At 38.8% G+C, this 24,670-nt stretch overlaps 1 protein-coding gene and 1 non-coding gene across 8 annotated transcripts in view; both read right to left on the bottom strand.

Annotated features, from left to right (window-relative positions):
• LOC129767624 (atypical protein kinase C) overlaps nt 1–24,670 on the bottom strand; it is a 440,627-nt gene that overhangs the window by 260,801 nt on the left and 155,156 nt on the right. The window lies entirely within an intron of this gene.
• LOC129772425 (U6 spliceosomal RNA) lies at nt 8,989–9,099 on the bottom strand. The gene has a single exon (XR_008742621.1). It is a non-coding gene; the product is annotated as a U6 spliceosomal RNA (small nuclear RNA).

The raw sequence follows: 24,670 nt of genomic DNA, 5'->3' as shown, positions 1-24,670 counted from the left end.
GGACCCGAAGCCGAACAAAATAGATCAGATCTTGAAAATGAATGAACCAGCACCGAAGCCGAGCAAAGCAGGAGAGCGCGAGCAGATGATGGATTAGATGTAGGCATTAGTAACCAGGTACGTTATATATTCCGATAATTTGACACTGGCTTGGAGTAAAACGTTTGACCAGTGGATCGTGCAGTGATAATCTGTTAAGAATAATGAGAGGCTCCGCTGCATTATTGAAAACAAATGAACTACGTCCTTAAAATAGCTACAATTAACTTGAATAGCACTACGACGACAATTAACCAGAACTTATTGAGAGATTTCATATGGAATCATGATATCGATCTAGTGTTTGTTCAAGAGCTTTGTTATGAAAATCTTTCCTTTATTCCGTCTCATCAAATATGAATGAGCTGGGTATGGGTACCGGTATTCTATTGAGGAAATTGTTTGAGTTTAAGAATGTGGTGCTTGATCCGAATGGTCGAATATCTTCTATTGTCTTGAACAATATCAATTATGTGAATGTATACGCCTTTTCGGGAACAAACAAAAAGAAAGAGAGAGACGATTTGTTCTTAAATAATTTAACGGTTCATTTGAGTAAAGCAGAGATTGAATATTCAGTACTTGGCGATTTCAATTGCATATTGAACTCGCTCGACTGCACGGGATTAGTAAAAAAATTCTCTACTGGCCTGAAAAGGCTAGTTGATTCATTTCACTGGAAGGACGTTTTGCTTGAACTAAAAAAGAATGAGTTCTCGTTCTTCCGATCAGGTGTCGCGTCGCGACTGGACCGTTTTTATGGGCCCTCTAATTTTGTAAAAATGGTGATGAATGCAGAAACGATTCCAGTTCCTTTTTCAGATCACTGTGCGATCGTTTTGAAGGTAAAAATTAATCCGGAGTCTTTCTCACGGAGAGGAAGAGGGTATTGGAAAATAAACTCTACTATTTTAGAGAATGATTCAATAGCTGACAAATTTGCATCTACTTATTCAAATGTACGTAGTATATACAACAGACAAAAATGCGTGGTGGAACTTAGTTATGAAAAGTAAATGTAAACAATTTTACAAAAGCGAAAGTTGGTCGAATAACCAAAGAATTTCAAATTCTAAAATCTATTTTCATGAGATTTTGAGAAATTTACATAGAAGATGTTCCGGAGAAGATGTAAATAGTGATATCAGCTTAGTAAAATCGCGTCTAATTGAAATAGAGAACGACAGGTTGAAACATCACTGCCGCAAATTTGACAATTTTTCGCTTATGCAAGGAGAATTATCGAATGTTTTCCAAGTATCTGCTCAACTACAAAGAAATAGTCAGAGCAATAATTTAAAACTAAAGTAAGGCAACGTGATAACTGGTGATCCCACTCGGCTTAAAATAATAATTCATGATTATTATTCAAAACAGTTTCAACAAGTTTTGAATCACATTACACGGCAATTGAATGACGAGCAGCAAAGAAGTTTGATAAAACTCATAACTGTGGATGAGATGCGAGAGGTTTTGAAAATGTGTACGAAAAAAAAATCTCCTGGGCCAGATGGTCTCAATTATGAATTTTATTTAAAACATTTTGATTTAGTAAAAGAAGATTTGATGAATATATTTATTTCTTATTTATCTGGGACTGTCAAGCCCAGAAAAGAATTTACAGCTGGTATAATCACACTTATTCATAAATACGGCGATAAACACGATTTAAACCAGTACAGGCCGATTAGCTTACTGAATTGTGACTACAAATGGTTTTTTTTTTATTAATTCGTTTATTTTTACAGGCTCAGTTACTTAAGTTTAAAGGAGCCGAATTCTTAAATATAATTTTAAAACTATATATATATATATATATATATATATATAAACAATTTTCTTACATCTATGGTTAGTAAGGTGGAAAACCGATTACTCGCGGTGTACTCGAGTTTGGGAGGGTGACATATTTTTAGGAGAAGGATGGGATAAAAAGAAATTGTAACAATGTTGATGAACACTCATTTCATAAATCTATTTGTATATCTATAGTGTATTTACTTTTCAACTTATTCTACTATTTATAGCAAGGGGACGAATTACCAGCAAAGGAAGGAAAGGAGGGTGTAAGGATGTAGGGACAATCACACACGAAGATCTATAGCTTTAAGGAAAACATATATATGGGACATGTAATCAAGGTCTAACCGAGCCAACACATCTCTCACCGGCACATTGGGCTGTCTTCCTCGGGCCCGAAGGGAGTTTTTTAAATTCGATCTGGCGACCAGATACACCTCGCACGACCAAACAATGTGCTCGATGTCGTGATAACCTTGGCCACAAACGCAGAGATTTCTGCTGGCAAGATTGAAACGTAAGAGTAGCGCATCTAACGAACAGTGATTGGACATGAGTCGGGAGAAGGTGCGAATAAAGTCCCGACTCAAATCCAGACTTTTGAACCACGGTTTGAGGCTTACCTTTGGGATAATCGAGTGAAACCACCGGCCCAATTCATCTTCATTCCACTTGAGTTGCCAGTTAACGATGGTATTTTTGCGAACTAAAGAATAAAATTCATTGAAGGCGATTTGACGCTGATAAATATCGCCTTCAATTGCACCTACCTTTGCTAATGAGTCAGCCCTCTCATTACCCGGAATGGAGCAATGTGAAGGGACCCAGATAAAGGTAATGACATAACAGCGTCTGGATAAAGCACTCAAAATTTCTCGTATTCTCTCAAGGAAGTACGGCGAGTGCTTTTCCGGCCTCATTGAACGGATAGCTTCGACAGAGCTAAGACTATCCGTTACAATGTAATAGTGTTCAACAGGTCGTGAGGCGACGCTGTCCAGCGCCCAATGAATTGCTGCCAATTCAGTAATATACACTGAGCAAGGATTCTGAAGACTGTGTGAGGTGCTAAGAAATTCGTTGAACACTCCAAATCCTGTGGACTCGTTTATAGTGGACCCATAAGTAAAGTACATATTATCATAATTGATACCCCCATACTTTTCATCGAAGATCGTTGGAGCGATCCTCGATCATTGGTAATCTGAATATCCATGGATATCTTGATTCATGGACAGATCAAAATGCACAGAGGAATTGATGTAGTCAGGGAAACAAACACGGTTGGGAATATACGAAGAAGGATCAACCTGCATGGAGATGAATTCATGATATGAACTCATGAATCCGGAGTGAAAATTTAGCTCGATCAGCTGCTCAAAATTTCCGATCACCAATGGGTTCATGACCTTACACCGGATGAAGAACCGAAGAGATAATAAATTGAAGCGATCTTTTAGTGGGAGTAGGCCTGCCAAAACCTCGAGACTCATGGTATGCGTTGAGGGCATACATCCCAACGCGATACGGAGACAAAGATACTGAATTCGCTCGAGTTTAATGAGGTGTGTTTTGGCAGCTGATTGAAAACAGAAACTGCCATACTCCATCACTGAGAGAATAGTTGTTCGATACAACATTATAAGATCTTCGGGATGGGTTCCCCACCAGGTGCCGGTAATTGTACGGAGAAAGTTTATTCTTTGTTGGCATTTTTTACTCAGATACCTAATATGGGCCCCCCAAGTACATTTGGAGTCGAATCAGACCCCAAGATACTTGAATGACATAGCATGAGTGATCGGTTTACCCAAAAGTTGAAGCTTTGGTTTTGCTGGTTTATGCTTCCTAGAAAAAACCACCATCTCTGTTTTCTCCGTGGAGAATTCGATCCCTAGCCCAATTGCCCAGGTTGAAAAATTGTTCAATGTATCTTGTAAGGGTTCTTGCAGGTCGGATTCGTTTGATCCTACGACAGACACCACTCCATCATCTGCAAGTTGTCTTAGGCTGCAATTTTGTGTAAGGTAATTGTCGATGTCGCTTACATAGAAGTTGTACAAAAGGGGGCTTAAACATGAGCCCTGTGGGAGGCCCATGTAAGAGACCCGACTTACTGTCGAATCTCCGTGAGAAAAGTTCAAATGTTTCTCACAAAGCAAGTTATATAACATATTATTCAATAGAGGCGGCAGACCCCGAGAGTGTAATTTATCTGACAAAACCTCAATTGAAACAGAATCAAAGGCCCCCTTTATGTCCAAGAATACTGAAGCCATTTGTTTTTTTTTTCGGCGTAAGCCATTTGAATTTCTGAAGAAAGCAACGCAAGAAAATCATTCGTCCCCTTGCCCCTGCGGAACCCATATTGTGTATCTGAGAGTAGGCCATTCGTTTCAACCCATCGATCAAGGCGAAACAAGATCATTTTCTCCAACAATTTCCGTATACAAGACAGCATTGCTATTGGGCGGTACGAATTGAAGTCGGACGCGGGTTTTCCGGGTTTTTGAATAGCTATAACTCGTACTTGTCTCCAATCGTCTGGAACAATATTATGCTCCAGAAACCGATTGAATAAATTCAACATGCGATGTTTCGCCACATCAGGGAGGTTTTTCAGCAAGTTGAACTTAATTCTATCCGATCTCGGAGCAGAATTGTTACATGAAAGCAGAGCAAGAGAGAATTCTACCATCGGAAACTCGGAATCAAGATCGCACCTATCTTGTGGTATATCTCGAACAATTTTTTGCACAGGAGCGGAATCAGGACAAACCTTCCGTGCAAAATTAAAAATCCATCGATGTGAATATTCTTCGCTTTCATTCATTGAAGAGCGATTTCTCATGTTTCGAGCCACTTTCCATAATTTTTTCATTGACGTTTCTCGTGACAAACCTCCCACGAAATTTCGCCAATAAGCACGTTTTTTCCCTTTGATTAAGTTTTTAAATTGATTTTCAAGGTCTAAATACGTTTGAAAATTTTCAGGGGTTCCACGTTTCCGAAAAGCTTTAAATGCATTCGATTTTTCTACATAAAGCTTGGAACACTGGCTATCCCACCATAGATTGGGAGGCCTTCGACGAATAGTGGAACCTGGGATGGGTTTCGTTTGAGCGCGAACCGCGCTGTCATAGATCAAACGAGAAAGGAAGTTATACTCCTCCAATGGAGGTAAACCATCTCTGGAATTGATGGCTAGAGCAATCGCGTCCGCATATTTTTTCCAGTCAATGTGTCTTGTGAGGTCATATGCCATGTTTATAGATTCAGAAGAATTCGACCCAATGGTGATGGAAATTTTGATTGGCAAGTGGTCACTGCCGTTGGGGTTCTGGATTAAATTCCACTTGCAATCTAACGATAGTGAATTCGAGCAAAGCGAGAGGTCAAGAGCACTTGGGTTAGCAGGAGGTTTAGGTACACGTGTTGTTTCCCCAGTGTTCAAAACGTTCATATTGAAGCTGTTACAAAGGTCATATATCAACAATGAACGATTGTCGTCGTACTGTTCCCCCCAGGCAGTTCCGTGAGAGTTGAAGTCTCCCAGGATCAATCGTGGCTCAGGAAGGAGTGAGCACATGTCATCAAGTTGTTTGCGGCTAACCGCAGCTTTCGGAGGCCAATACAAGCTGACAATACAGAGGTCTCTGATGTTTGCATGACAAGCAACAGCTTCGATCCCTCCAATAGGTGGTAGGTCAATTCCAAAAAATGAGTGGCACTTATTGATCCCCAAAAGCACCCCTCCGTATCTATCATCACGGTCCAAGCGTATAATATTAAAATCGTGGAAAGAGATATCATCTCGCGAAGAAAGCCAAGTTTCGGACAGAGCAAAAACATCACAATTGAAGTTATGAATTAAAAATTTAAATGTATCCAATTTAGGGATAAGACTACGACAATTCCACTGTAAAACAGTGATATCTCCGACCTCTCTATTTGAATCAGACATCAAGAGAGATAATCATTGCAAGGAGGGGCCATGTTTGCATCAATTGTTGCAAAATTGTCTTTAATACTGGAAGCATTGAGATGACAATGGTTCTGATGGAGTCGGCTACAGTAAAACACTTGAAGATTTGATCCAAAAGGTCAGACAACTTTATAAATCTCGATTGGGAAGTTGAACTGGACGGAAAAATAGGGACAGTTGGGGTTTTTGATGTCCCCTCGAGTGTTGGGTCGTTCGAAGATGAAATATTCCCACGGAAGCCAGGAGGAACCTGGTTTTGCTTGTCCGCTGCACTCGATTTTTTAGGCAAGCTAACAGAGGATATAACCGTGGGGACTTGTTCTTGAACTTTGGGAGTGGTCACATTTTTGCGCCGGGGATTCCCTTTGAAAATAAACGGTGTGCCCCCGCTAGCTGCGTCCGCTTCCATTTCATCAACTGGCAACGTGGAAAAGGTATTGTGTGTTGAGATAGGTTGTTCTTGTTGTTGGGTCAGTGGCGAAGCGTCCTTCAAAATTTCCGCAAATGTGCGCTTCGAGCGTTCCTTTAAAGAACGCTTCTGTTTCTCCCAGCGACTCTTGTAATTTTCACAAACTGAGAGCTCGTGTGGGGATCCCCCACATATGGACATTTATGCTCAGTCGCACTGCAGGATTTCCCCTCATGTTGCTCTCCGCAAGTGGCACAGCGCTCCTTGTTGGCACAATAATCCGAAGTGTGACCAACTGACTTGCATTTGTTGCAAGTCATGGGCTTTGGCACGAAGAGTCGCACAGGTAGTATCAATTTGTCCACCATAACGTAGTCAGGGAGGGCGGCACCAGCAAAGGTGACTCGAAACGAGTCGGACGGCGTAAATTTAGTTTGGTCCCCATCATGGGAAAGTTTCCCGAGTTGGCGACAGTTCAAGATTTTCACTTCCATTGAGGGGAGCTTCTTGAACTTGCCTTTTCCTTCTGCTTTTATTTGTTCGCTCGTCAGACCCGTTTCAGTTATCACCCCCTCAATTTCTACGTTATGGGAGGGTATAAATGTTCGATATTCGAGAGTGAAATGTTGATCAGCAACAATCTCGTTTGCGTGTTTCCGTTCATTCACGACAACTCGCAATTTGTTCGGTCTAACCCTGCGAATTTCAGATACAGAAGTGTATCTGGCCAGATCTTTCATGATCTGAATCACGTTAAGGTTTTTTCCTTTCGGTTTTGGCCGGAGGAAAACAACCCAAGGGCCAGTTCCAGGTGCATCTTCTGGATAAACTCTGACACGTGGAGCGGAGACAACAGAGGGGGAAGACGAGGACGAGGACGAGGACGAGGACGAGGATGAGGATGAGGACGAGGACGAGGATTGGGTTGGATCGGAAGCATCAGAAGGGGGAAGCGAAATCGATGATGGGAGAGGGGGAGTGGAAGTAACAGTGGGTTGAGAAGGGAGGCTTGCATTTTTCTTAGAGGGGGGCTTGGTAGGATGAGCGGATTCGTCCCCAGAAGAATTATCTTCCTTATGAGGGACTCGTTTATGTTTTTTCCCAGATCTTGTATGAGATTCATTATCGGAGATCTCCATCTCTGGAGATCCTCCACTATACTCCATTTTACAAAGATTTCTGTCTTATTTTTAATTTATTATTGATTTTAACAATAATCTCAAAAAAAATAGCAAAAAAAAATATGATAATAATTGATAATAATATTAAACAATGAACAAATTAATTGAATAATAATATTAATAATAAATATTTGTACCTTAATATAAAAGTTGTTCCAATAATGCGCTCTACTGCCCTAATCAGGGAGAGACAGAGGCTACGCGCTACGGAGACAACACAATAGCGCAAGAATAGCTTACGCAGCCACGTGATGATGAATCCCGTTTGCGACAGTCACGCGATGGCGATCCCGTTATGCCGAATCAGTTCAACAGCCGCAATCCGGCTCGCTGCAAGAGCGCTGGTTCCTTTGTTCCTTCGTTCCACTTAACAAAAGGTCAGGTCGAAAGCGGACAGCAATGACCTTCACTCGTACACGATTCACTCGTACCAATAGCACAATAGCAAAAGTGGCAACGCACAATACCGACACTGAACTTCACTCGTCAAGAGTTGGATAGCGAATGACTACAAATGGTTCACAAAAATCATTGCTTCCAGAATTCAAACCTTCATAGAAGATTTGTTGGGTTGTGAACAATCAGCTTGCAAAGTTAACCGATCCTGCTCGGACAATTTAAAAAATATCAGACGGATCATTTTACGGGCAAACGATACTTTACGGTTTAAAGGAGCATTAGTTAGCATTGACTTACAAAAAGCTTTTGATAAGGTTAATCATTTATATTTATGGAAAATCTTAGAAAAATTTAATTTTCCTGCCAGCTTTATCGCATGTATAAAAAACCTTTATAGCAATGCCTCTTCGCGAGTTCTTTTCAATGGATTTCTTACAGATGAATTAAGCATTCGTTCTTCCGTGAGACAGCGATGTCCGTTGAGCATGTTACTCTTCGTTCTGTACATTGAACCTCTACTGAGGAAAATAAGTGATGGCATTGCGGGTGTACTTATTTACGATAAGTTCATTAAAACTATCGCATACGCCGACGACATTAATATTTTCATTAAGAATGTGATCAGGAGTTCGATTTGCTAATCCAAGTTCTAAACTCCTTTGAATCATTTGGAAACATTAAAATGAATTAGGAAAAGTCGGTTTATATGAGAATAAATAACGCAAGATTGGGTCCTCAAATGATTCGCGAAACTCGGAAATTGAAAATACTAGGAGTTGAATTCACAAGTAGTATTAGCGAAACAATCAATTTAAACTATAATAGAATACTTTCTAACGTAAAATACACTCTACAAATTCATAGTACGAGGAGGCTCAATTTGATCCAAAAAAGCTGGTTACTAAACGCATTTATTCTTTCAAAGTTCTGGTATACATCGCAATTATTCCCCCCTTTCAAAAAACATATCGATTCTATCAACACGGCAGCATTAAGATTCTTATGGGCTGGTTATATGTTTAAAACTCACCGTGATCAATTATATCTTGACTATAGTGTAGGGGGAATTAGGTTTGTGGACTCCGAATTAAAAATGAAATCTCTTTTCATCAAGAATGTTTTGTATAATATAAATGATCCAACAGAGCAATATTTACTGTCATACCAGAGGATACAACAATTGCCACGATTATTCAGAGATTTTTGCGTGTCATCCTTGCGCAGGGGCCATGCTAATCTTCTCTGTATCGTTCCAATTTTAGTATATGTCCAGCCGAAGCTAGGACGATTATTCAGAGATTAGATAGAAGAGATGCACATAGTCAAACAAGACAATAAACTAAACAGCACTCTATCAATTTACAGACATTTTATAACTGAGAAAAATACTATACCGAAAATAAAAAACGATCATCCTTCAATCCTTTGGGGAATTATTTGGAAAAACATAAGTTACAATTTCATCCCAACAGAAGACCGTGCGAGAATGTTCAGTCTTTGTAACAATTTAGTTCCGAACAGGGATAAATTGTTGACTTATTATATTGGACAATTAACAGACAACTCTTGCGAACTGTGTGCAGGTAAAGACAACAATCTACACAGGATAACTGAATGCCCTCAATCTCGGATTATCTCGAATTGGACGTTTTTTTTTTTTATCCAAAATATATATTTTTATTAAGGCTCATATGGCGTCAACCTGACGGGGCCGGGAGTTCAATATTTCGACAATGTTTGCCTTATAACTATGTTAGTAATATGTAACCGATTACTCGCGGTTGGCTCGAGGTTAGTATTACAAGTGTTTTCGTAATTGTGATGTTGCTGTCTTCAATGATCTGTACCTGTGCCCGACACGGGATACTTCCTATTGGGATGCAGCTGACCATTAATCAGCAACACCCCCCTAGTCTGTACCCCATATCTAGCATGGTGCGTCTTCTCGAGGAATCCAGGATAGAATGGTCACTAGCCGGCGCAATCATCAGCTCGTGTAGAGTTGTCATGAGCGGTACAACCTTTGGCTCTTGTTGAATGATCAGTGGACTGCACAACCTTTGGCCCGTGTGTCTGTAAAGAGTGTGTGTATGTATTGCCGCGACTAAGTAAAAGTTTATCGATCGGATAGGAGGGATATGAAACGGGGACACATCGAAGGAAACATCATTAAACGTTGACATCGGCGTTTCTGAGGAACAGGTATAGATGAAGCAGAAGATCAGGATCACGGCTACCTAAGATATCCCGGACGGGGATATCCGATTGTCTGCCTTGTGCTCTCAGTGCTCTAGAGAGCTGAGAGCGAGCAGCATGGAACCGGATACACGACCAGACAACATGCTCGATGTCGTGGTAGCCATCGCCACAATCACAAAGATTGTTTGCTGCGAGCCCAATGCGATAGAGATGCGTGTTTAGGTTGTAGTGATTGGACATAAGCCGAGATATCACGCGAATGAAATCACGACCGACATTCAATCCCTTAAACCAAGCTTTCGTCGAAACCTTAGGGATAATCGTGTGTAACCAACGACCGAACTCATCTTCACTCCACATGCGCTGCCAACTAACGAGTGTGTCCTGACGAGGAATGTGAAAAAATTCATTATAGGCAATTTGCCTTTCAAAAAGTGTGCCTTCTGAAGCGCCCACCTTAGCTAGCGAGTCCGCTTTCTCATTCCCCGGAATCGAGCAATGAGAGGGAACCCATGCTAAGGTAATCTTGAATAATTTTTCGACCAAAACACTCAATAGATGTCTTATTCTTGTTAGGAAATAAGATGAGCGTTTATCAACTTTCATTGAGCGGATTGCCTCTATTGAGCTGAGACTGTCTGAAAAAATAAAATAATGGTCGATGGGCAGTGTTTCAATGATCCCAGTGTTTCAATGATCCCAGTGTCCCAATGATCCCGTAGTATATCGCACCCAGTTCAGCGACATACACGGAACAAGGATCTTTGAGTTTGAAAGAGGCACTGGAATTTTCATTGAAGATGCCGAAGCCAGTGGACCCGTTTATGAATGAACCGTCAGTAAAGAACATTTTATCAGATCTAACTTTCCCATATTCTGCCGAAAATATCTCCGGAATATAATCGGATCGTAGATGATCTGGGATTCCATGGATCTTTTGTCGCATGGACAGATCAAAATTGACAGAGGAATTGCAAAAGTATGGGAAGCAAACTTGGTTGGAGATGCCCGGTGAAGGGTGCACTTCATGGGTAAGGAAATCATGGTACAAAGACATAAAACTTGACTGAGGAGTCAGTTGGAGTAGATTTTCGAAGTTATCAATTACCAATGGATTCATGATCTTGCAACGGATGAGAAATCTGTAGGATAATTCTGTGAACCGAAGAGTAAGCGGGGGTACTCCTGCCAAAACTTCGAGACTCATCGTATGTGTCGAATGCAAACACCCCATGGCTATACGCAAGCAACGATATTGTATTCTCTCCAGCTTGAGAATATGAATCCTGGCAGCTGATCGGAAGCAAAAACTGCCATATTCTAACACTGACAATATCGTTGTTTTGTACAACTGAATGAGGTCTCCTGGATGGGCGCCCCACCATGTTCCGGTTATTGTTAGGAGAAAATCGATTCTTTGCTGGCATTTCTGTTTCAAATACGCAATGTGTATTCCCCAGGTACATTTAGAGTCAAAATATACTCCAAGGTATTTGAAAAACATCGAGTGCCTGATCGCTTTGCCGGATAGGTGAAGCTGGAATTGGGCGGGTTCGTGCTTCCTAGAAAAAACGACCATTTCGGTTTTCTCCGTAGAGAATTCGATACCCAGCTTTAGAGCCCACGTGAACAGGTTGTTCAGGGTATCTTGCAAGGATTTTTGCAGAATGGCGGGATTAGTACCCGTGATGGAAATAACTCCATCGTCTGCAAGTTGTCTCAGCGTGCAGTTTCTAGTTAGACAATCATCCATATCATTGACGTAAAAACTATACAAGAGGGGGCTTAGGCAGGAGCCTTGTGGTAGGCCCATAAAACTGTATCGAGAAGATCTCAAGCTGCCATGATTGAAAAACATGTGCTTTTCTGAGAGTAAATTGTACAGAAAATTATTCAGAATTGGCGAAAGTCCACGATTATGAAGTTTCTCTGAGAGAATTTCCATGGAAACTGAATCAAATGCCCCTTTGATATCGAGAAAATGCGAGCAAATGCGAGCAAATGCGATTTGGATTTCAGAAGATAGCAGTGCGAGACAATCGTTCGTCCCTTTACCTCGGCGGAAGCCAAACTGCGTATTTGACAGCAAATTGTTCGTTTCGACCCACTTGTCCAAATGAAGTAGAATCATTTTCTCCAACAATTTACGAATACAGTAATACATTGCAATACATTGCAATCGGCCTATACGAATTGTGATCGCAAGCCGGCTTGTTGGGTTTTCGTATGGCTATCACTCTCACTTGTCTCCAGTCATGCGGGACTATATTCAGCTCCAGAAACTTGTTGAACAAGTTCAGCAAACGCTGTTTTGCCAAGTCGGGAAGATTCTTCAACAAGTTGAATTTAATCTTGTCCGACCCCGGAGCTGAATTGTTACATGAGAGGAGGGCAATTGAGAATTCTACCATCGAAAAATTCTCATAATCGCCTTGGAGCGGAATGTCGCGTACGACGTTTTGTGCAGGAACGGAATCGGGACAAACCTTTCTTGCAAATTTGAAAATCCAACGGTCAGAGTATTCCTCACTTTCATTTGTATGGTTCCAGCCACGCATTCTCCTAGCCGTATTCCAAAGAGTGCTCATAGCTGTCTCCCTTGACAAACCATTGACGAACTTCCGCCAATATCCACGCTTTTTTGCTTTAATCAGACCTTTTAGTTTGGCTTCTAGAGCTTGGTACTTTCGAAACCATTCCACTAATCCAGTTTTCCTGAATTTTTTGAAAGCGGATGATTTTTCAAGGTAGACCTTTGAACACTCCTTGTCCCACCAAAGTGATGGAGGACGACGTCGGAAAGTGGTAGCAGGAACACGTTTCTTTTGAGCTTGAAGTGCGCTTTCGTAAATCAAACTCGATATAAAGTTATACTCTTCGAGTGGAGGAAGTTCATGCATTGAAACGATTGCTTCAGATATTATTTCTGCAAATTTTCTCCAGTCAATATTTTTCGTGAGGTCATACGCAATATCGACTGACTCACGAGAACCTGATTCATTGGCGATCGATAAAATTATTGGCAGGTGATCACTACCGTGGGGATCTTGGATTACCTTCCACGTGCAATCCAGGGATAATGAAGAAGAGCAAAGTGATATGTCTAGCATACTTGCCCGTGCAGGAGGGTTGACTATCCTAGTTGCTTCCCCTGTATTTAAAACTGTCATGTTGAAGTTGTCACACAGATCATAAATCAACGTGGCACGGCTGTCATCATAGTGTGACCCCCATGCTGTTCCATGGGAGTTGAGTTCACCTAAGATTAGCCGCGGCTCCGGCAATGCCTCGATGATATCAAAAAACTGATGGCGGCCGACCATGGTTCTTGGAGGAATATATATCGAGGCAATGCAGAAGTCTTTGCCATTGATTTGTGTCTGGCAAGCGACAACTTCAATGCCTGTCATCGATGGGAGAGTGACTCTATAGAAGGAGTGACATTTTTTGATCCCCAATAGTACGCCACCAAACGAGTCATTCCGATCGAGGCGAATAATGTTGAAATCGTGGAAATTCAGCTCATTGGCTGAAGAAAGCCAAATTTAAATTGATCTAGTTTAGGAATGATGTTTCTGCAATTCCACTGTATTACAGTGGTCAAATCCTTGACCTCTTGCACTGAATCAGGCATCGAGGGAAATGAACGCTGCTAAAAAGCCACATTTTTCTTTCAAAAATGTTCTCACAATCGGAAGCAAACATAATACTATGCTTTTAAGAGGGTCATTTATATTTAGAGCATTTAAAATGTTGTCCACCAGGTCAGAAAGCGCAAGCAAACTAGATTGTGGCTGTTGCCTCGACCGCGAAAATGGAACAGACGGGGTGGGTGCTGCTCCGGGCAGTGCTGAGGACCCCTGGTGCGTAGAAGAACCGCTTAAACCAGGAGGTACTTGCTTCGGTTTATTCTCAGCACGTTCAATTCGAGTTTTCATTCCAACTTGGGAAGTTTCGGTCGTCTTTCTGGGGAGTGAAGGAAAAGAAGTAATTTTTCTTTTCCTGACGGCACCCTGCGATGTACCGGAACTTCCTGCATCGGGAGCGTCAGCAACAGGCTCGTCGTTCTGCAGAATGGAGTAGGGATTGTCCTGAGTCGTTGGAACGGAACTCTTAAGCATTTCTGCATAAGTCCGCTTGGAACGTTCCTTTAAGGAACGCTTGATTTTTTCCCCTCGTTGTTTGTACACCGGGCATTGAATAAGATCATGAGGAGTCCCGCCGCAATGAAGACACTTGTGCTCTTTCGCGCAAGGATTCTCATCATGGCTCTCTCCACAATCTGCGCAACGTTTTTTATTGCAACAATAGGCGGCCGTGTGACCGAGTTGCATACATTTGTTGCATTTCATTACCCGGGGTACAAACAACCGAACAGGTAAACGAAGAGTACCTATTGCAACGTAGTTTGGAAGAGCGGAACCCTCAAAAGTCACACGAAAAGAGTTTGTCCGATTGAGAACTCGTTTTAAGTGATTTTTAAGTGACACAGACTTCAGTCGATCGCATTCAAGAATCTTCACACTTTTAAGTGAGGAATTCTTGAAGCGACCGACACCATCGAGTATCTCTTTTCGAGTCAAACCCTTTTCGTTTATTACACCGTCTATTTCAACGTTGCAACAGGGTACGTATATGCGATACTCAATCGCAAAGAGATCACAGCGCGTTATTGCATTCGCTTGGGTCCTGCTTGAGACGACAACTCGTAGTTTGTCTGGCCCCATCCGTGTAATCTCGGTAACTTCGGAAAACTTCTGAGTAAGTTCCTTCGAGATACGAATGACATTGAGAGGTTTAGATTTTCGTCTAAAGTATACAATGAATGGGCTTTTGGAGCCTCTAGGGTATTCTTTTGGACGAAAATCCTGTTTTTCTTCAATGTCCTCATCTTCGGAACTTCCAACTTCATATACAGAAGTTTCTTCCTCAATTTCTGCTTCATCTTCCTGCTCTTCAGGAGGAGGATCGGTATCGGAAATATTCAATGGCGTCGATGGGGGATCCTTCCCGCCCTCAGCCATATCAAAAAAATCGGTCAACTGTTCGATATGAACAGAATATAATGATAATCAAAATAAATAAATAAGTGAAAAAAATATTTTTTATAGGGTTATGATGCAAATATTAAATTCAATTTATTTTATGTGAAATAAAATGATAAAATGAAAAAAAAAATCCAATAAAAGTTCAACGGTATATAAGAAATAATGATCACCCCTAATGCCAACGTTTGCCGATTTGGTTAACACAAAGTTGAACAATGGTGTAAATCGTGCACAGAAGGTAGAAGGAATGATAGGGAAACAAAAGAAAAATAAATTTCTACTTGCCGCGGCTGTGTGGCGTGTGTGATGAATGTGTCTGATTTGGATCCTCAGCGCGCACCACTTTAAACTTCGCTCCACTCGCAAGCGCAACCGGTGAAAAAAGAACACTATTATTCGATGTGAAAAAAACACCTTTGTTGGATCGATTAAAAACTTGTCCGATCTGCTTGCGAGTTGTCGAACCAATGAATTGGACGTTGAATGCAGTTGAAAGATTTTGTGGCTTAAAAATGGAAAGTTTGGAAGATATTTTATCATTCGAGATCGACACAAGGAAAAAAATGAAAATGCAGCTTTATTCCTATGTATTAGAGCAATGTCACATAATTTGAAATTTTATCCCAGATCAAGCTTATATGTATTCCAAAAGGAGTTAAGAGAAATGAGATGGAATAATAAACAAACGTTTAAAAATATTTTCGGAATTAACTTGCACATATGCTAGGAGGATAGAGTAATAAAATAGTAAGACAGACAAAGTATAATCATGATAGTAAGATAATATAGCAATAAGTATACGTAGTAATTTTAATTGTCAATTGTTAATTGTAGCGAACATGCTGAAATAAAATGTAATCATAAAAAAAAAAATGCCTGTCACTGACCACAGTTGCCTGCTACTGTGTCCGATACCTCGATTCTCAAATCCAAAAAGGTCACTTCTTTCAAGTCCATGTCAAATCCCCGCGCTCTTCCAATCCATCTTCATTCGGAATGTGTGTGTGTGTGTGTGTGCCTTAGTGCCTAACTCATTTCCGGTCCGATTCGCTTTGATTCGCTTCTGCCAGAAAATTGGTCCTAAACTTTGATAATTAATTATTTAGTTAATTAAGTTGAGAGCGCATTTTGGTTGCCCAGTCCCTCTTCTTCAGCAGGCAAGCAAAACAACAGGAAAACTACTATTCATCTTATCGTCTTTCGACTTTTCATCTTGACGATTGCCACCCCTCTAAGATTCCCCCTTTATCCGGGTTGGCGGAAAGTTTGACAGTTGAAGGATCCTGATTTAAAGGCGGCCAAACTAGGTCCAACTACAAGGGTAATCCTCCACTTTGTTGTGTGCCTCTGACTGACTCGGTGCGTGTCGAAAGCCTAATCTTATTATTTCCTGTGTCCTCGCGCATCAGCGAGGGGAGAAGTGTTGGGGTCCCATGAAAGTGATAAAATGAATAAGTGAGCTCGAGATTATGAATGATGATGATGACGAAAACGCCGACGCCGATGACAATGCCCAGATGGGCTGTCGATCAAGCGATGGTGCGTTTGCGTGTCTCCCCGCCGAATGTCCTTCCTAAATGACAGTAATGTATTAGTGTATGTGGCGCTTCCCTTTTTCGAATAATGGTGACGAAAAAGTTTCGCTGATTATGGTTCATTCATTTTGTGGAGCATTCCTTTCGTTCTTTTGTCCGGTCCAAAAAAGGACTAGTCTCCGAGCGTGCCGGTCGACCACGGACGTGTTGGAATACCATCGGATCGAAGGTTAGGGTCGCGTGCAATATTGTCTCACCGGGAGATGTGTGTGCGTGACTACGGTCGGTCATTTCATCCTGGGATTAGAACGAAAGAGAAAACTTTCCAAATTGGCCAAATTTTCTGAAAAAACATTTTGGTGGAGAGATTTGGAATAGTGGAAGGGACGGTAAGACGGACGAACTTCGATTGTATTTACAAATTCGAAACGAGAGAATGTTTTCCAAAATCGAAATACAGTTTGTCGCGGTTCAATATACCATTTTCCAAACTGATTGGTTAAATATTACACAAAAAACCTTTTTTATGTTTTTTTTACTCGAACAAGAAATGACCGAAAACTGAATCATTGAAGGGGGTAAGACGGGCAGGTAATGTAATACGTGAGGCGTGAAGCTTGTCGCTCACGAATGGAGTCATCTTATTTTCTTCCAATCATCGTTTTTCTGTCCGATAACTAAAATGCAAACATCGCTATCAGCGTGTTTTCTATCACTTAGTTATCACTAAGTTTTTTGTCCGTCTTATCTCCACTATAAATTGTCCAACAACTTGGCGTCACCATTTTGAAAACTAAGGCAGTATTTTTCAGTCATAAATTGAAAAATGTTTAGATCTAAGAGATAATATTCTGATAGAAATAGATTCCAGTGTTTCAATTTCAATGTTGATTAATTTTGTTTGCAGCGCACTTTATGTTGTATTGCTCTGCGCAGACCTTGGGTGTTCCAACTTGGTCGGACAGAGTTACAATTTGTTGGAGTAAAGGGCCTTTATTTTGGTCTATATTGAAGAATAGTTCCTCCCATTGTTGATCGACTAGTATTGTTAGATAATTACATATCCTTTGTGTACACTTTCAATTTTTATCAATATTCAAAATTGAAATTGTAACTGTAAATTAAATTTGGTAACAACGTATTGAATCTATGTTCAAAAACTTCGATGAGGCGAGAAACGATCAGTGAATGAAATAACATTCTGGAACCGATTCTTCATTTTTTCAAATTCTCAACTTTTTAAATTTACGAATCTCAATGTTTGTTTCAATGTGTTTCAATTTTTTCTGCTCTCGATTTTTTTGGCTTCCCGATTTCAAGATTATTGAATTTCTTTTATTAATTTTTTCAATGATCGATTCTCGATTCTTCGATTCTTAGATTTTTTTATTTTTCGATCGTAGATTTTTCGATTCTTTTTCGTTTAGATTTTCCAATTCTTCGATTCTTCTTTATTTTGATTATTTTTTTTTATTTTTCGTTTATTGATTCTTTATATTGTCCTTCTTTAGTTTTTTTGATGATTCGGTGTTTGTTTTCGTTTTTCTGTTTTTCCGTTTTTCAGGTTTTTGGTTTTTGTTTTTACAAAAATTTCAGCATCGAAGAATCGAAAAATCGAAACACAAACAATCAAAATAAATCCAAAAATTAAAAATCGGAAAACATAAAAAGTGAAAATTCGTCGGAGTCAGAATTTTCCATTTTTTATGTTTTCCGATTTCTGTATTTTGCTGTTTTTTTTATTTTTAGACTTTTGGATGAACTTTATTCTATACTATCGGAATATCGAAGATAAATTTTTTCACGCATCAATAATCATTAAACTATATTATTATTATATTTGATCATTGTACCATTTTAGTATCCGTAATTTTTTTTCCGATATCTGACAAGCATTAGGCGTTTCTCTTCTCATTGCAAAGTAATCTTTTGGTTATAAATTTCAACTTAATCCGCGTCTTTGACTGACATTTCTTGCAAGAAGTATGGAAAACGATGTAAAATGAAACAGATAAATAAACACCCTATTTTTTTATTAAAATAGAAAATCATTCTTACAGATTTTCACAAATAGAACACAAAAATATCGGAGAAAGTAGCGGATACAAAAGTAGGAATAAAACAAATTAATATAGAAATATAATTAAAGCATGAAAATTTAAAATTTAATCATTAGACATTTTAAATTATTCAAATTAATTTTCAATATGAAATATGCATTAGTCTTTTCTTATTTCTAATTGCAAATCGATTTTTTGATCATCATTTGTTTCATTGGTCGTTTTTCAACTTTTCCTTTTTTCCACAATTATTTCATCATTTTCATTTGCTTCTCATATTTTTTTGATTTTTGGATTTATTTTCTTGTTCTATGAATTCCATCTTGAAAAAAATGTATTATTTTTTCCTAAAATTTTGTTTTTTTTATTCTGTTCTGCAGAAATGATTATCACTACTTAGTATATTTTATAGGGTAAAGTTGTCTCCCTCAAAGCGATTTTCTTCTTTTTATTCAATTTCATTTGCCATTGTTCAATTAGTATTCTGTATCATAATTATCTAATCTTTTATATTTGCTTGCCACATCATCCTGATTTCTTGTTTTTTGAAAAAAAAAAAAAAGGAAAAACTACATTCTTTTGTTATCAAAATCGAATGAATAGGGAAAATCATTTTCACAGATTCAAATGAAACACCGACGCTTTTCGGATAGAGCCATAGTTTTTTCAACAGATTGTTTCAAAAACCAAGAGAATGAAAAAACGATCTTATTAATGCGGAAATCATTTTGAAAATTGAGGTAATTACGACAAAAAGCATGAGCCGAAAGATGAACAAATAGAAACCACTTGCAACCAGCACAAAAAGGAGAGAGCAAAATAAAATTCAACAAACGCTTTCAAATCACTTAGGGAGCTACGCGACTTTGTTGTTCTATCAGTTTTCTCCTTCACTCCTACAAATTTTATTGTTTCTCATGCCTCTCATTCATTGTTTGCTGTGGTCAGTTCTCCCGTATTTATTTCATCAAAATGCATCTTTCGCAGCCATTATTCAATTCTGCTCTTCGTCCGAATAGTTTTTGCATTTTAGCTTATAAATTTGTTCTCACAGTGATATTAATGGAAACAGCAGCTTTTTAGTTTTTGAATATTATTATAATTTTGTTTTGATTTTGTTTAGTTTTTTTTTCATTTTGTTTCGTATTGTGATAGTTTGATAATTTGATTATTTGATTGTTTGATTATTTGATTATTTGATTGTTTGATTGATCGTTTGATCGTTTGATCGTTTGATCGTTTGATCGTTTGATCGTTTGATCGTTTGATTGTTTGATTGTTTGATTGTTTGATTGTTTGATTGTTTGATTGTTTGATTGTTTGATTGTTTGATTGTTTGATTGTTTGATTGTTTGATTGTTTGATTGTTTGATTGTTTGATTGTTTGATTGTTTGATTGTTTGATTGTTTGATTGTTTGATTGTTTGATTGTTTGATTGTTTGATTGTTTGATTGTTTGATTGTTTGATTGTTTGATTGTTTGATTGTTTGATTGTTTGATTGTTTGATTGTTTGATTGTTTGATTGTTTGATTGTTTGATTGTTTGATTGTTTGATTGTTTGATTGTTTGATTGTTTGATTGTTTGATTGTTTGATTGTTTGATTGTTTGATTGTTTGATTGTTTGATTGTTTGATTGTTTGATTGTTTGATTGTTTAATTGTTTGATTGTTTGATTGTTTGATTGTTTGATTGTTTGATTGTGTGATTATTTGATTATTTGATTGTTTGATTGATAGTTTGATCGTTCGATCGTTTGATCGTTCGATCGTTTGATTGTTTGATTGTTTGATTGTTTGATTGTTTGATCGTTCGATCGTTTGATCGTTCGATCGTTTGATTGTTTGATTGTTTGATTGTTTGATTGTTTGATTGTTTGATTGTTTGATTGTTTGATTGTTTGATTGTTTGATTGTTTGATTGTTTGATTGTTTGATTGTTTGATTGTTTGATTGTTTGATTGTTTGATTGTTTGATTGTTTGATTGTTTGATTGTTTGATTGTTTGATTGTTTGATTGTTTGATTGTTTGATTGTTTGATTGTTTGATTGTTTGATTGTTTGATTGTTTGATTGTTTGATTGTTTGATTGTTTGATTGTTTGATTGTTTGATTGTTTGATTGTTTGATTGTTTGATTGTTTGATTGATTGATTGATTAAAAAATCTTAGATTTTTTTATTTTATATTCTTGTTTTATTTCTTTTTCTATATGTCGATTTTTTGTTTCTATTTTTTAATTGTACGATTCTTCGATTTTTTTATTTTCATATTTTTCGATTTTTCACTTTGTTAAATTAAACAATAATATTTTTTTAGATTTGTTTTTGTATTCCGGTTTTTTAGTTTTCTGCCTTTCTCGTTTTCTGGGGTTTCCGATTTCTGTTCGATTAACAAAACTTTTTTTTTTAATTTTATTTGCACTCACATTTTTCTGTTTTCTGTTTTTTGGATTTTTTGTTTTCTGGGTTTTCCGGTTTCTTTTCGTTAACAATAATATTCTGTTGAACTCCAGTTTTTTAGTTTTCTGTTTTTTTGGGTTTTTTTTTTGTTTTCTGGTTTTTCCGGTTTTTGTTCGATTAACAAACAAATTTTTTAAAAATTTTTTGCGCTCAAGTTTTCTGTTTTCTGTTTTTTTGGTTTTCGTTTTCTGGTTTTTCCGGTTTCAGTTCAATAAATTTTTTTGCACTCCAGTTTTTTAGTTCTCTGTTTTTTTGGTTTTCCGTTTCCTGGTTGTTTCGATTTCTGGTCGATTCACAATATTTTTTTTGCACTCCCGTTTTTTTAGTTTTCTGTTTTTTTTTTGGGTTTTAGTTTTCTGATTTTCGGTTTTTCGGTTGATTTAAAGATTTTATATTTTTTTTGTTTGGTTTGATTGTTTTTTGTTTTCTATGTTCACTTTTTCTTTTTCCCTTCTTCGGTCTTTTCTACTTTTCGATTTCTTTCCTCAATTTGTTTTAGTTTTCGACTTCTATTTTTCGTTTTTTGAATCTTTCGTTTTCGTTTTTCAGATTTGTTTCGGATTTTTAATTTTTCAATTTTAAAATATTTTGGTTTTGCGATTTTATCTTTTTATCTTCGATATCATTTGAGCTTTCGATTTTTTTTTGTTTTTTTTATATTTCTATTTTCAAATATTTGATTTTTCGATTATTTTTTTTTTCTATTTTTAAATTTTTTTTTAGGCAAACTTATCTCACTTCTTACCTAGGCGAACCTAGCCAGAATTTTCACCTGCCCCCGGGCTTCTGAATGCCAAAGGGGGACTAAAGGGTGTGTCACATCAAATTGCATCACGGAAAAAACGCTGTCGAAATTCGCCCAGTAGACCGATCCTTTTGAAAATTTTAGACAGTAAAATAAAAACTATTAAACAACTTTTGGCATTTTCTTTTTATTCATACTTCGAGCCCAAGCCCGTATGCTCGCACCTTCCTCTTTATCCCGTCCATAAGGTTCTGTACAACGTCAGGTTGTAGTTTTTTTTGAACAGAAATCCATTTTCTCTTGAAGTCCGCCTCCGATTTCACAACTTTTGGGTTCTTCCGGAGGGACTGCTTCATAATCGCCCAATATTTCTCTATTGGGCGAAGCTCCGGCGCGTTGGGCGGGTTCATTTCCTTTGGCACGAAGGTGACCCCGTTGGCTCCGTACCACTCCAACACGTCCTTTGAATAGTGGCACGAAGCGAGATCCGGCCAGAAGATGGTCGGGCCCTCGTGCTGCTTCAATAGTGGTAGTAAGCGCTTCTGTAGGCACTCCTTAAGGTAAACCTGCCCGTTTACCGTGCCGGTCATCACGAAGGGGGCGCTCCGCTTTCCGCAAGAGCAGATCGCTTGCCACACCATGTACTTTTTGGCAATCTTGGATAGTTTCTGCTTGCGAATCTCCTCCGGAACGCTGAATTTGTCCTCTGCGGAGAAGAACAACAGGCCCGGCAGCTGACGAAAGTCCGCTTTGACGTAGGTTTCGTCGTCCATTACCAGGCAATGCGGCTTCGTCAGCATTTCGGTGTACAGCTTCCGGGCTCGCGTCTTCCCCACCATGTTTTGCATTTCGTCGCGGTTAGGAGCCTTCTGAACCTTGTATGTACGCAGGCCCTCCCGCTGCTTGGTCCGCTGGACGAATGAACTTGACAAATTCAGCTTATTGGCGACATCCCGGACCGAGCTTCTCGGATCACGTCTAAACTGCTTAACTACGCGCTTGTGATCTTTTTCACTGACGGAGCATCCATTTTTGCCGTTCTTCACCTTCCGGTCGATGGTTAGGTTCTCGAAGTATCGTTTTAGTACTCTGCTGACCGTGGATTGGACGATTCCCAGCATCTTACCGATGTCCCGATGTGACAACTCCGGATTCTCGAAATGAGTGCGCAGGATTAATTCACGACGCTCTTTTTCGTTCGACGACATTTTTCCAAATTTACGAAAAATTGACAGCGAAGCATGGCCACCGTGATCTATACACTCTTATCTGATTATAAGCGAAAGCTGAAGATATAATTCATAAAAAATAAATTTCTACAGCGTTTTTTTCCGTGATGCAATTTGATGTGACACACCCTTTAGGCTCTGCGGAATGCACTGCATGCTCGTGCTGTTTTAGTCCTGACCGAGGAATTGTCGGACAATCGCGCAGGTGCTAAGGATGACCGACTTTTGGATGCCGGCCGATTCCTTCTCGATGTTCAACACCTTTAGCGCTTCCAGAAGTGTCTTCGGGATAATTCCAGTTCCAGAGAGAACGACTGGAACAATTCTTGGGACCTCCCTTAGCCCCCACAGTTCCTTGAGCTCCACGGCCAATGGTCGGTACTTGCAGATTTTGCGACCGTGGGTCTCCTCCAGATTCTGGTTCAGTGGAATAGCGACATCGATGATGGTGACTTTGCGGTCGCTCTTGTCGCAAACCATTATAGCTGGGCGGTTGTGGTGGATCGAGAGGTCGGTCAGAACAGTGAACAATTTAAAATTTTCAAATTTATTTAATTTTTAATATTTCATATTTTAATTTTATTAAATGTTTTCATATTCATATTTTTATATTATTTATATTTATTAAAATTTTTGAATTTCCAAAAATATTCAATTTTCAGAAATTTTAAATTTCCAATATTTTAATTTGGATTCCGTAATTTTTTATTTCATAATTTTCAATTTCCAAAATTTCATCTCTTAAAAGTATTGTCTATTTTTAAGTTGTTCCAAATTTTAAACTTCCCAATTTGTCAATTTGTCAGTTTGTCAATTTGTCAGTTTGTCAATTTGTCAGTTTGTCAATTTGTCAATTTGTCATTTTGTCAATTTGTCAATTTGTCAATTTGTCAATTTGTCAATTTGTCAGTTTGTCAATTTGTCAGTTTGTCAAATTAGTTTTGCAGAATTCGACTTTAGTTGGCTTTCCAATGCTGTTTTGAAATGGTATAAACATTATTTGCAAACTTTTTTTTTCTAATGAATTCTATAGACAGAAACCTTGAAAACATGTTTTTCTCTCGCAACTAAGGCAGCCAATAGTCAAACAGTCATGAAGAGAATCGCATTATCTGTCATAAACGATGGGATCCAAACTAAATCACGGTAATCACAAGCTTTCGTATCGTTTCGTGTTCTGCTGAGAAACCCAATAACTGCATAACCATGGTCACACACACAAAACATACTTTCCAGAGTGAAGGTCAATTTGCTCGTAGAGAATAACAACTTTGCAGCATCGTCGCCATCGTTGTCGTCTTTGGTCCCTACGAGGATGGGGCGCTGTCCAATGTTCATTGCTTCAGGCAATGGTCATCTATCGTGCAAACGAATGATTGGATTCTTCTCTCTGTTCGTGGAGTTACAGTGCCATTCAAGCCAACGCGCAGAGTAGTTATTGTCGATTTGTGCTCCATCAGTGCACACCGAATTTTGTAGTTTTACTCCGCTTCTCCCTTCGAAGGAGGAGATATCAAAAGGGCTTTCTAGCAAAATTCAATAAACCCCTCGACATTGTGAAGCGTCGTGGTGGGAGGTCCT

The sequence above is a fragment of the Toxorhynchites rutilus genome, chromosome 2 (assembly GCF_029784135.1).
Source record: "Toxorhynchites rutilus septentrionalis strain SRP chromosome 2, ASM2978413v1, whole genome shotgun sequence".
NCBI classification, from domain to species: Eukaryota; Metazoa; Arthropoda; class Insecta; order Diptera; family Culicidae; genus Toxorhynchites; species Toxorhynchites rutilus.
This window is presented reverse-complemented; position numbering and strand designations above follow the sequence as displayed.